The 12,661-nt window shown below is 37.2% G+C and overlaps 1 protein-coding gene and 1 pseudogene across 4 annotated transcripts in view; one reads left to right on the top strand and one right to left on the bottom strand.

Moving 5' to 3' along the window:
* The window catches only part of CRY1 (cryptochrome circadian regulator 1), a 95,341-nt gene that overhangs the window by 41,365 nt on the left and 41,315 nt on the right, over positions 1–12,661 (top strand). The gene's annotated exons all lie outside the window — the stretch shown is intronic.
* On the bottom strand, positions 8,454–10,355 carry LOC105747974 (40S ribosomal protein S8-like; annotated as a pseudogene).

The raw sequence follows: 12,661 nt of genomic DNA, 5'->3' as shown, positions 1-12,661 counted from the left end.
GAGTGAGAAAGCCAATCAGCTGCCACAAGGGCCATTTCTCATGGAAATGCAAAGACCCCTCCAAGGGCAGAGCTCTGAATAACAAAGGACTGCAGTCTGTTCTACTTAGTAAAGCACACTTTCCTGACTTTTCTCTTCCCTGTCTCCTCACTGTGCTCCCTGAGATGACCGTCAAGTAAATTTCCCACTTTCAAGTTCTTGTCTCAGGGTCTGATTTTGGAAAATCAGACTATGATGCCAGGCATCCTTATTTTGTCCTCAACTATAGTGGAAACTCCACTAGTGTTTTCCCACTACGTATGATGCTGGATAACTCTGGAGAGAAGGGTTGAGTGACCCAAGACCTGGCAAGAAGACACATGTATAGGGATAAGCTGAGGAGGATGAGGAGTCCCAAGAATAAGATAGATTTGAGGGCCAGCAGAGGGTCATGGCCAGTGAGAAAGTTGGGGTAGGGGATAGCACTAGTGCTTTAGGGTGGAGATGTCTAATATTCAACACTGTCTTGTAGTGTCATTTCCTACCACTACCCTAAACTTTCAATAAGAGCCTGCTGTCCATTAAAAAAAACGGTGGTGAAAGATAGGTATGAAGTGTCCAACTATTTTTTTATCACTGTTTTTATTATAGATTAGTTGTTGAATTCCATCAAGTTCCTTTTATGAACATCGTGACTCATCCATTCTTCTCCAGAATGATCATTATGAATAAAGCTACTGTGAACATTTTTGTATATGTCTCCCATTAAACATGTCCACACATTTTGGGGATATATATACATAGAAGTGGCATTGCTGGGTTATAAAGTGGGCATTTCTTTACTGTTAGTAGACACTGCCAGTTTTCCCAAGTGGTTATATCATTCACATTCCCACCAGCAGTCCATGGGAGTCTGAGATTACCTATGTTGTTGTCAACACTTGTTATTGTTAGTTTTTTTATTTTCAGTCATTCTGATAGATGTGAAGTGTTATTTCATTATAGCTTTAATTTTCACTTCATGATTACCAAAGAAGTTGAGCATTTTTTCATGTGGTTAGTAGTCATTGGATACTGTCTTTCTGGAAGTGCCTGTTCAGCTCCCGTGTCCGTTTTTCCATTGTGTTAATATTTGGCTCACTGATTTATAAAATTTCGTTAAACACATTTTTAAAACAACTTAAATATGGGGGTTAAGATGGGCTGAAGTAAAAGCATGGGAAAAGATATACCAGGCAAAGGCTAACAGAAAGCTGGTATTGCTTTAGTAATATCAGATAAAGTAAAGTTTAAAGCAAGAAGCGTAATTGTTAGAGATAAAGAGGGATGTTTCACAGTCATTAAAATGGACAGTCCTCCAGAAAGATATAGCAATTCTAAATTTGTATGTGTAAAATATAGCCTCAAAATACAGAAAGCCAAAGCTGATAGAACTAAAAGGAGAAACAGACAAATTCAAAGTCACAGAGAAATATTAATACACTTCTTTCAGTAACTAATGGAACAAGCAGGCCAAATATCAGTAGTGTTATAAAGGATTGGAACAATATGATTAACAACTTTGACTTAATTCACATATGTAGAGCATTTTATCCAACACCTACAGTGTACATATTCTTTTCAAGGGCACATTGAAAGATTAACAAAATTAATTGTATCCTGGGTCATAAAGCAAGTCTCATATTTCACAACATTGAAGTAACAGAGAATATGTTCTCTAATCACAATGAAATAAGCTCAGAATTAATAAAAAGATAATTAGAAAAGCCCCAAATACTGATAGTTAAGCAATATTCTTATAAATAATAAAGAAGAAATCACAGTGGAATTTTTAAATATTTTGAACTAAATGACAGTGACATACCAAAATTTGTGGAATACAGCTAAAGACATTTATGGCCCTAAAAGCATCAAGTTGAAAAGAAGAAAGACTGAAAAATCTGAAACATAAGCATTCTTTTCCAAGAAGTTGAAAAAAAAATCAGAAAAACTAAACTGCAAGAAAGTGAAAGGAAGGAAATAATAAATATGAACCAAAATTAAAACGGAAACAAAATTAAAATTAAAACCTCTTGAAACAAACAGAATAAAACAAACAAAATCCCCAAAGCTCTTTGTCCTGTATTTTCCCATTTCAGTAAATAGAAATTTTATCCTATCATGTGCTCTGAATTTGGAATCAACCTTGACTGCTCTCTTTCTCTCACACCTCACATTTATGAGGTGATCCTATAGATGGGGGGTCCCCAACTCCCAGTCCGCAGACCAGTACAGGTCCGTGGCCTGTTAGGAACTGGGCCACACAGCAGGAAGTGAGTGGCGAGCGAGCATGCCGCTCCCCGTTGCTTGCATTACCGCCTGAATCATCCCCCACCAACCCCCGTGGAAAAATTGTCTTCCACGAAACTGGTCCCTGGTGCCATAAAGGTTGGGGACCGCTGCTATAGGTTATACCTTAAAAATATATCCAGAATCCAGTAACTTCTCATTCCCTTTGTTGATTACAGCCTGACCTAAGCCATCATTATCTCTTACCTGGATAACTGCTGTAATTTCTTAATTGATCTCTGTATTCCCTCTCTTAGCCCAGTTCTTCATATGATAGTCAGAATTACCCTGTAGAACCTTCATGTCACTCTTGCTCTCTTATCTTTCCAGTCCCTTTCCATTTCTCTTGGCATAAAAGCCAAAGAAAGCCCTTACAATTACCAAGGAGACCCTGAATAATTTGCTCACCTTGTCTTATTTTTTGCCTTCTTCCTGTCCCTCCCTGAGCTGCAACCATACTGGCCATCTTGCTGTTCTTCAGACATGCTATTGAATCTCTAGGCTGTCACACTTGCTGTTCCTTTTCCCAAATATCCACTTGGCTTACCTCACTTCAGAACTCTGCTAAGTATCACCTTATTAATGAAATCTTCTCAATCAACCCATAAAACAGCAATCCCCTTCCCCTATACTTGGCACTCCCTACTTTTTTTCTGTAATATATGCCTGGCACCTAGTAGACGCTCAAGTGTTTATTTGTTAAATGAATAAATTCATGGATGGAACTATTCAAGTGGTTACTACCGGAAGTGATGTGAAAGTAATATCTATGTAGGAAAAACTTCCCAAACCTGTTTATTTCAGGATACAATGCTCTGATTCTTCTGTTTTTTTGTTTTATCTTGAAATAAGTTTAGGCTTACAGAAGAGTTGCAAAAATAATGCAGAGAGAGGGCTTCCCTGGTGGTGCAGTGGTTAAGAATCCGCCTGCCAATGCAGGGGACACGGGTTCAATCCCTGGTCAGGGAAGATCCCATATGCCGTGGAGTAACTAAGCCCGTGCACTACAACTACTGAGCCTGCACTCTAGAGCCTGTGAGCCACAGCTACTGAGCCTGCGTACCACAACTACTGAGCCCATGTGCCACAACCACTGAAGCCCATGCACATAGAGCCTGTGCTCCACAACAAGAGAAGCCACCGCCATGAGAAGCCCATGCACTGCAATGAAGAGTAACCCCTGCTCGCTGCAACTAGAGAAAGCCCGCATGCAGCAGTGGAGACCCAACACAGCGAAAAAATAATAATACAGAGAGTTACCGTATACCCTTCACCCAGCACCTCTTAATGTTAATACCTTATATAATCATAATACAATTATCAAAAGTAAGAAATTAGCATTGGTGCAATGCTGTTAACGAAAGTACAGACTTTATTTGAATTTCACTGATTTTTCCACTAGTAGTTTTTCTGTCCCAGAGTCCAGTCTAGAATTCCCTATTTCATTTAGTCATCATATCCCCTTAATTTCTTCTGGCCGGTAACAATATCTCAGTCTTTCCTTATCTTTCAAGACCTTAAGACTTTTAAAAGTACTAGTCAGGCATTTTGTAGGATCTCCCTCAATTTGGACTTATCTGATGTTTTCTCATGATTAGATCAAGGTTTTGCATTTTTGAAAAATACCACAGAAGTGATATGGCCTTGTATCAGGGGAGACATGGTATCAGTGTGTCTTGTTACTGGTGATATTACCTTTGATCATGTGGTTAAAATAGTGTCTTCTGGGTTTCTCCACTGTAAAATTACTATTTTTTTCCTTTGTAATTAATAAATATTTTGGAAGAGATATTTTGATAAATATTCTTTTTCTCGTGATACTTTCAGATATTAATTTTAGTATTCATCAGTGGATCTTGCTTGAAGCAATTATTATGTGCTATTCCAATCATGATTTTTTTCATTCCTTCTATATTTATTAGTTGGAATTCTTCTGTAAGGAAGACTTATTCCTTCTCCCCCCATTTATTTATTCAATAATTTATTTATAAAAGTGTGGGTTTGTGAGTATTTGTTTTATTCTTTGGGTTATAATCTATTACTGTTACTGTTTATTTTGTTTAAATTGGTCCAGCTTTGACATCCATCTTATTTTTAGACATGCACCCATCTTATTTCTCTTGAGCACTTCCTTACTTTCTGGCACCATGACATGCTCCAGCTCATCTTGTATTTTTCTTGCTCTGCCCTGAAATCAGCCACTGCTCTGTGGAATCCTGGTTCTTCTAATTGGAGAAGGATATTTAGAAACCAAGATCTGGATACGGTTTCATCTTTTATAGCCTTTTTTTGTGTCCTGGCACTCTTTTTTTTCTTCTTCTTTTTTCATAGTCCTACCACCATGAAAACCTCTGAAAAACTTGACTTATATCTAGAGGAAAGTTAACATTATTAGAAGAGAATTTTCTGATAGGAATATCAGAAAACCAATATGTGTAACTCTGTCATTTGCTTTTGTACATGTGTTGAACAGATTTTATTTAGTTCTATTTTAATCCTCTAAAGCCTAGAAGTAGATTTTAAATATGATTTTTGGCCTGTCCTCACAGTGTTACAATGTAATCGTTTCTAAAAATACACATGGGGTAGTAAAAGTCTTAGATTTCAAGTACTTTGTGATTTGGGGATTAGGCAGGCATAAATTACATAGCCTTATACTAGTGTAAATTAACCTCAGAAGTTAAAATATATTTCAAGTAAAGACTGACTTAAATTGTTATCACAAAGTGCTGTGATAGATAATAAAGATCCAGGTCAGTCATACCTGTAAAATTTTAGAGCTCTTCCTCAGCATAATTACCTTCCTTCTACATGTCCTTTAACAATAGGGACTTCAGTAATACAATATATTAATTACTAGTAATGAATTTGCACATCTTGTTCTCATTGAACTTGGAGGCTCCAAGGACTGGAATTCTGGATGTATTTATTTATTATTTATTTTTATTTTTGGCTGAGTTGGGGTCTTCATTGTCGCGCATGGGCTCTCTCTAGTTGTGGCGAGCGGGGGCCACTCTTCGTTGCAGTGCATGGGCCTCTCATTGCAGTGGCCTCTCCTGCTGCAGAGCACAGGCTCCAGGCATGTGGGCTTCAGCAGTTGTGGTTCACAGGCTCAGTAGTTGTGGCTCGCAGGCTCCAGAGCGCAGGCCCAGCAGTTGTGGCTCACGGGCCCAATTGCTCCGCGGCATGTGGGATCTTCCCAGACTAGGGCTCGAACCCGTGTCCCCTGCATTGGCAGGCGGATTCTCAACCACTGCGCCACCAGGGAAGCCCTGGATTTATTTTTTTGTGTCCTATTTAGATGCCCAGATGTTGGTTTATGAATGAAAGAATGTACCTCAGAATACGTGACTCTACATTTTATTAGATTACTAACAATTAATTCTCAAATATCTCTAAAGAGAGTAAAAGTTAATGTGAATCTAAATGAGTCTGTTTACCAAATAAGAAGAGATATGATAGTACTTCGGGTTTATTTAGTTTCATTTATGTTTCTCTAAGCATAGAACAAGTTCTGTATGTAGTTATATAGAATCTGTAAAGATGAGACGTTTCTTATTTTCAACTATGAAATTAATGGGATGTGTTTGAGGTCCATGACTAGTTCATAACTCACTTATTAATAACTAAGTAAAATTGACCCCTTTTTGTTATTGAGAACTGCATCAGACTCAGGATTCTAAAATTTCAGTTTGATTTCCATGTTATCCTCTTCTCTGCCTTTTTTTTTTTGACCCTTTACCATCTCACCCCCTACTCTATCCTTCTTTGTTCATTCTTGTTTCTCTGTCCCATCAGTCTTTGCTTCTCTGTCCCATATAAGACATATAAGAGTATATGTCCCATATACTCTTGCTTCTTTCTATCATGTGTCCTTCTCTCATGTGTTATTGCATCTTTATCCCCCTCCCTCCCTTCCTTCCATCAGTCATTCTTTCCATATTTCCTTCTAGGAGTACACATATCTATCCTCTGCTTCCGTATATCCAGACCTCATTCCATCCTTCCTTTTCTTATTCCTTCTCTCTCTCCAGTATTCTTTCTGTTCTATCATTCCTTCTGTTCATTCAAAGCGAAGGTCCTTTCTTCCATCAGTTCTTCTTTTCCTTTATCTAGTCTAATGACTACCATATATGTACTGATGAATTCCAATTTTATATCTTCCACCCACACACTTCTACCTTGGATTCCAGATTTAACAATCCCACTTCCTGTGCTATATTACCTCCTGAATTCCTACCCAGATACCAACTGCTCTTATCATTTTCACTATTACCACTGTTATTCATGCCACCATCATCTCTCCTCTAGAGCAGTATAGTAACCTCCTAAGTGGTCTTCCTATTTCTGCCCTTTGCCTGATACTCATTTTCTACCCAGCAGTCCAAGTGATTATTTTAAAAGTTAAGTCATGTCATGTCCCAGTCTCTGCTCAAAACCTTCCAAAGGATTCCTATCTTTTTTTTTATTATTGTTGAGGTAACATTGGTTTATAGGTTTCATGTGTAAATTATATTTTAATTTATGTGTACACTGCAGCATGCTTACCACTAATACAGTCACCGTACAGTTAACCCCCTTTACCTATTTTGCGCTTCCATCCTCTCTGGTAACCACCAATCTTATTTTTCACAGATGAAAATAGAGATCTTATTTTTTTCTTTTTTCCCCAGCTTTATTGAGAGATAATTGACATGTAACTAGTCTTTTTCTGAAGGAGAGAAATTTCAAATAGGACCGTTAGACTACTGAAAAGCATTACACATAGATCTGGGAAAGCATGCTTTTGAACACGTTAGACATTTTATTTAGTTATGTGTAAATCCTTTAAAGCCTAGAAGTACATCTTGTACTTGATTTTGGCCTAACCTGGTAGAGTCACAATGCTGTGGTTTCTAAAATCAGACAAGGAGTAAGAGTTCTAGATTATACATAGCTTTGTGTGAGATCAGAGAGGCTTAAGTTACATAGATTGTATTAGTGTAAATCGATTCCAGAGATTGAGTGATCTTGGCCCTTTTAAACTCTATTATTAATTTTAATAATTTTCTGTGTATTCCTTTTTTTTATATTTTGATAGTGTCAATACCCATATCATCTGTAAATAATCATGTTTTTGTTTCTTCTTTTCCCATCCTTATACCCTTTATCTCTTGATCTTCTTATTACTACACTTGTTAGTCCTACTAGTACCAGGTTGAATAGAAGCCGTGGCAGGCATCCTTGTCTTCTTCCCAATCCTAAAAGAAGTACTTTCAACATTTTACCATTAAATATGATGTTTTGTGTACTTTTTGTGAATGCCCTTTTTCACATTAAGGAGGTTACCTTCTAGTCCTGGTTTGTTGAGGCTAAAATGAAATTGAATTTTAATAGCTACTTTTTCTGCATCTGTTCAGTTGGTCATGTGAAATTTCTTTATTCTATGAATGAGGTGAATACACTAACCAGTTTTTAAACATTAAACTAATCAACTTTCTGTGGATAAGCCCAACTTGATCATGATGTATATTTTTTAATGTATTGTTGTATTTGGCTTGCTAATATGGTATACTTGTGAGTGAGATTAGTTTGTGATTTTCCTTTTGTACTGTCCTTGTCTGATTTTGGTATCAAGGTAAATCTCACCTCATAAAGTGAGTTAAGGAGTGTTCCTTTTTTGTCTATCCTCTGTATGAGGTTAGAATCCTCTGTAAAATTAAAACTGTCTATTTCATGAATGTTTGGTAGAATTCATCTGTACAGCTGACTGGCTCTTGTGTTTTCCATATAAGATTTTTAACCACGAATTCAGTTTCTTTAGTAGCTATGAGACCGTTCATGTTCTTTATTTGCTCTTGAGTCAGTTTTGGTAAGTTTTAAATTTCTTCTTGAGTCAGTTTTGGTAAGGAATTTATCCATTTTATCGGTTTTCAAATTTATTTGCATAAAATTTTTCATACTGCCTTATTTGCCATTTAATCCCTGCAATATCTGAGATTATATCCTCTTTTTTATTCTTAATATTGCTTATTTTGTCTGCTCTCTATTTTTCCCTTAATTTACCTTGTCAGAGTTTTACAGTATTGTTTCTTCAAGTAATAAATTTTGGCTTTGTTGTTTCTATTATGTATTTGTGTTCTCTTTTCACTAATTCCTGCTCTTGATCATTTCCTTCTTTCTTTTTCTTCTTTAGAACATAGAGAACAATAGATGAACAATAGAACAATAAACATCTTTATTACTTGAGCTAAGATAGGAGGGAGGAAGATTTGTTTGCTTTTCCGGGCATTGATTTTCCTCAGCTAGAACTCCAGCTCCTTGCATTCTAGCACATAGCCATCTGCTTGGCCACACTGGCCTGGTTTTGAAACAATGCATGCAAGGAGCTTGCCCTGCTGGAGCCTCCAGAAGGCTGCTGATTTTGGCATTCTTTTTCCTTTCATCATATTTCTTCTGAATTTTCTTTTATCGTTTTTTGTTTAAAATCCCTTCCTCCTCGGAAGTCAGCTTGGCTCCCTTCTTGCGGCCCCGGGGCAGTGCATAGTGGGACTCCTACCACTGTCAGAATAGTGTGCTGTCAGTGAGCACAATGCAGTTCTTCACCAGGGTCTTGGTACTGACCAGTTCATTGTTGGAGGCACTGTAAACTATAATAAGCCTCGTTTTGCACGTACAACACTCCAAGCCTCAGGGGAAGTTCCCCATGTCCAGCCTCAAGTTCCCCACGTCCAGCAACTTCTTGTTGCCTCCCTGCATGTGGAATGTGTGTATGAGGCAGGGTCAATCTTAGTGTTGGCAGCGGGGATTCCCAGCTCATACTTCTGCTTCTTGTGGTAGGTTTTTCTCTCGTTCCTAGTCTTGTGGCGCTTGTGCCAGTTGTTCCGAGATATGGCTATTGCTCAGTGCTGGCTGGAAAGAGATCATTTCCTTCTTTATATTTTTTTAAAGATTTATTCTGCTGTTTTCCTAACTCAATTTCAAGTCTTTTTTTCTAACGTAAGGATTTAAGCCTATATATTTTCTTCTAATACCTCTTTTTTGTTGTTTTTCATTCTGTGCATTTTAGATATATTTTTTTCATTATCATTCAGTTTTAGGTATTTACTAAAATCCATTGTGATGTTCTTTGTCTGATAGATTGTTTGGAGAAGTGTTTTTTTTTTTTTTTTTTTTTTTTTTGGTACGCGGGCCTCTTACTGTTGTGGCCTCTCCCGTTGCAGAGCACAGGCTCCGGACGCGCAGGCTCAGCGGCCATGGCTCACAGGCCCAGCCGCTCCACGGCATGTGGGATCTTCCCGGACCAGGGCACGAACCCATGTCCCCTGCATTGGCAGGCGGACTCTCAACCACTGCGCCACCAGGGAAGCCCGGAGAAGTGTTTTTTAGTTTCAAAATGTATGATAGATACCAATTCCTTTAAATCTGTTGAATAGTATTATGACCTAGTACAGGGTCAATTTTCATGAGTATTCCATGTGTACTTGCATAAATGTTCTCTGCTTATTGGATATAATGTTCTCTGACTGCTTTGTATCTTATGTCTTTGTCTTTGGTTTTGTGTAGTTTCTAGATGTGGATGTATCTAGATGGTGTATGGTGTATCTAGATGTGGATCCTTTCTCTGTCTCTGTCTCTCCTTCTCTGTATCTCTGCTTATTTTTATCTGTTCTTTATTTCTGTTTTTATTTCCCCTCCTCTCCATCCCACCTCCCAACCGTATCCCCATGTACCTCTCTTTTTTACCCTGCTTGAGATTCATGAGCTTCTTGAATTGATATCTTTCAGTGGTTCTGGAAAATTCTCAGTAATTTTCAGTTCTCTTATTCTGCAACTCAGATTAAGTTCTTGTTTCCTTGTGTATTTTATGATTGATTGATTGATTTTTGGTGGAACTTTTTCTGTAGAAATTGAAGCATGGGTTGAAGTTGAGAATCCAGAGAGGATTTATAATTTCTTTTAACAATTATCTCAGATCACAACCAACCTGGGACCATGTTAAATGCAATGATATGCTTAAGACGTTTGGTACCGTTTAAATTCCATGAATTTGCATTGAGATTATGCATGGGGGGGGGATGCATAAGAATTTTTTAATAAAATAAATAATTTTAGATTTATAGAAAATGTGCAAATATAATACAGAGAGTTCCTGATTACTCTATACCCAGTTTCCCCCAATATTAACATTTTACATTACCACCGTATTTTTGTCAAAACTAAGAAATCATAGCACTAGCTAAATTCCAGACTGTATTCAGATTTCCGCTAATGTTCTTTTTGTGTTCCAGGATTTCATCCAAATTACCACATTGCATTTAGTCATGTGTCCTTAGTCTCCTCTGTCCTGTGACAGTTCCTCAGGCTTCCCTTGTTTTTTATGACCTTTTTGATTTAGAGTACTGGTCATGTATCTTGTAGAATAGTCTTCAATTTAGTTTTGTCTGATGTTTTTCTCATCTGTAGAGTGGGGTTATGGGTTTTGTGGAAAATATCACAAAGGTGAAGTGTTTTTCTCATCATATCATACCAAGATGTACATGATACATGACTGACTTATCACTGATGAGGTTTGCTCCGATATGTGGTTGCAGTACTGTTTGCCAGTTTTCTCCACTGTGAAATTACTATGTTTAACCTTTCCATTCAGGAATGGGAGATTTTATTTTCTTTCAGCCCAGACTGAGTAGAGACAGGCAAGTTTCCTTCCTGTCCTATTAAGATTTATGTCTTATTTACATTTGAACTGTGGATGGAGCTCTTTAAAGCCCAGGTTTTATATTGAGGGTCTATTATTAGTTTCCTCAGTTGGATGGGCCTTGGGTTTTATCTCCTGTCCTCCTCAACCTGGATTATATTTAAGCTTTCCAGGACTCTGTAGAAATCCTCAAGGCTAAAGCTGACCTTAGCACTCTGCTTAACCTCTATGATTCCTTACTTTTGGGACAGTCCAGTGAATTATGTTTAAAAGTTTCCTTTTGTTGTTTTTTGTTAACTTTTTGTTAGTTATTTCCATTAAGGTATCTTAATCCAATGTATTGTCAGCAACAGAAGTTAGTAGGTTTCTTTTGACATTGATTTTGAATATTTTTAAAAGTGTTAACACTTGTGTTGGGGGGAAATACAGCTTAGACTTAGAAATTATGTTACTTGTAGTCGTTCTCCCAATTCCTCACTCCCCCTGACCCAAACACATACAGTTCTTATGAGTTTCTTAATTTAAGGATACTGTTTTCTCTGCTTTGATTGATCTTTCCTACTTGATCCTCATGATCAACACCTATAGATTCCAAACTCTGTTCAAGTGTTTTCTTCCTCATGCCTTCTCCTGTCTCCTTTCCCCTGCCCCCACACACAGAGTTTGATTTCTTCTGTGCTGCCATAATATACCCTTCATTAAGAAATATAAAGACATATATATCAATGTTGGTTTGAATATTATGGTAGATGTTATTATTGTTCACCATTATTCACCTGCAGGAAGTTTATGCTTCTGCCTTCTTGAAGTTTGGCTTGCCCATGTAACCTGCTTTAACCAATTAAATGTGAGCAGAAATGCCTTGCCTGCAGTAGATACATAGCATGAGTGAGAAATAAACTTTAGTTATTTTAAGACACTGAGCTTTGAGAGTTGTTTGTTACCTCAGTGTAACCTAACATATTCTGTCTTAATTGACACACATGCTCATCCCTCATCTTGAAGGCAAAAGCTGTATTTTAGTCGTCTTTATGTCCTTAAAGCTGCCAGCCTAATTTTCCTAAAACATTTTAGATTATTATATATCCTTCAGGAAAGTAACATGGGTTTAGAGTCAGACACATCAAAATTAAAAAATTTTTTACTTGATTGCTTAGCTGAGTTACTTTGGAAGATGTCCTTGAGTTTTAGATTCATTTTTAAAATGAGATACCTTATAAAGTTGTTGGGAATATAGTATATGTAAAGTACCTAGTCCAGCAGACATTCTTTCCCTCTCACATTTCTTACTTCTCCATTGACTATTGAATCAAGTCTTTAAAAGTCTCTTTCTCCTGCTTTCATTAATTTATTTATTTGGTTAGTCATTAGATAAATATATTTTGAACTGCTACTATATGTCAGGCATTGTCTAGTTACTGTGAAGTGGTAAACAAGGCCTAGTCCCAGACTTTAAGGTGGTTACAGTCCTATGGCCAATAATTCTCCCTTCCTGTCTTCAGCTATCAAGTAAAGTTATATTAATACTGCAAGTCCTCTCTACCATCACCTTGAAAATTTTGCCTAAATTTCTCCCCATCTCAAAAAAAAAGAAAAAAATCCAGAAGTGATTGTTCCCTCCTGATTGTTCAAAGCAAATTACTGGTATTCATGTGTCTCTTATAATATATATTGCAT

This window comes from Orcinus orca, chromosome 11, assembly GCF_937001465.1.
Source record: "Orcinus orca chromosome 11, mOrcOrc1.1, whole genome shotgun sequence".
NCBI lineage: Eukaryota > Metazoa > Chordata > Mammalia > Artiodactyla > Delphinidae > Orcinus > Orcinus orca.
The sequence above is the reverse complement of the archived record's forward strand: the minus strand, read 5'-3'. Positions and strand labels throughout refer to the sequence as shown.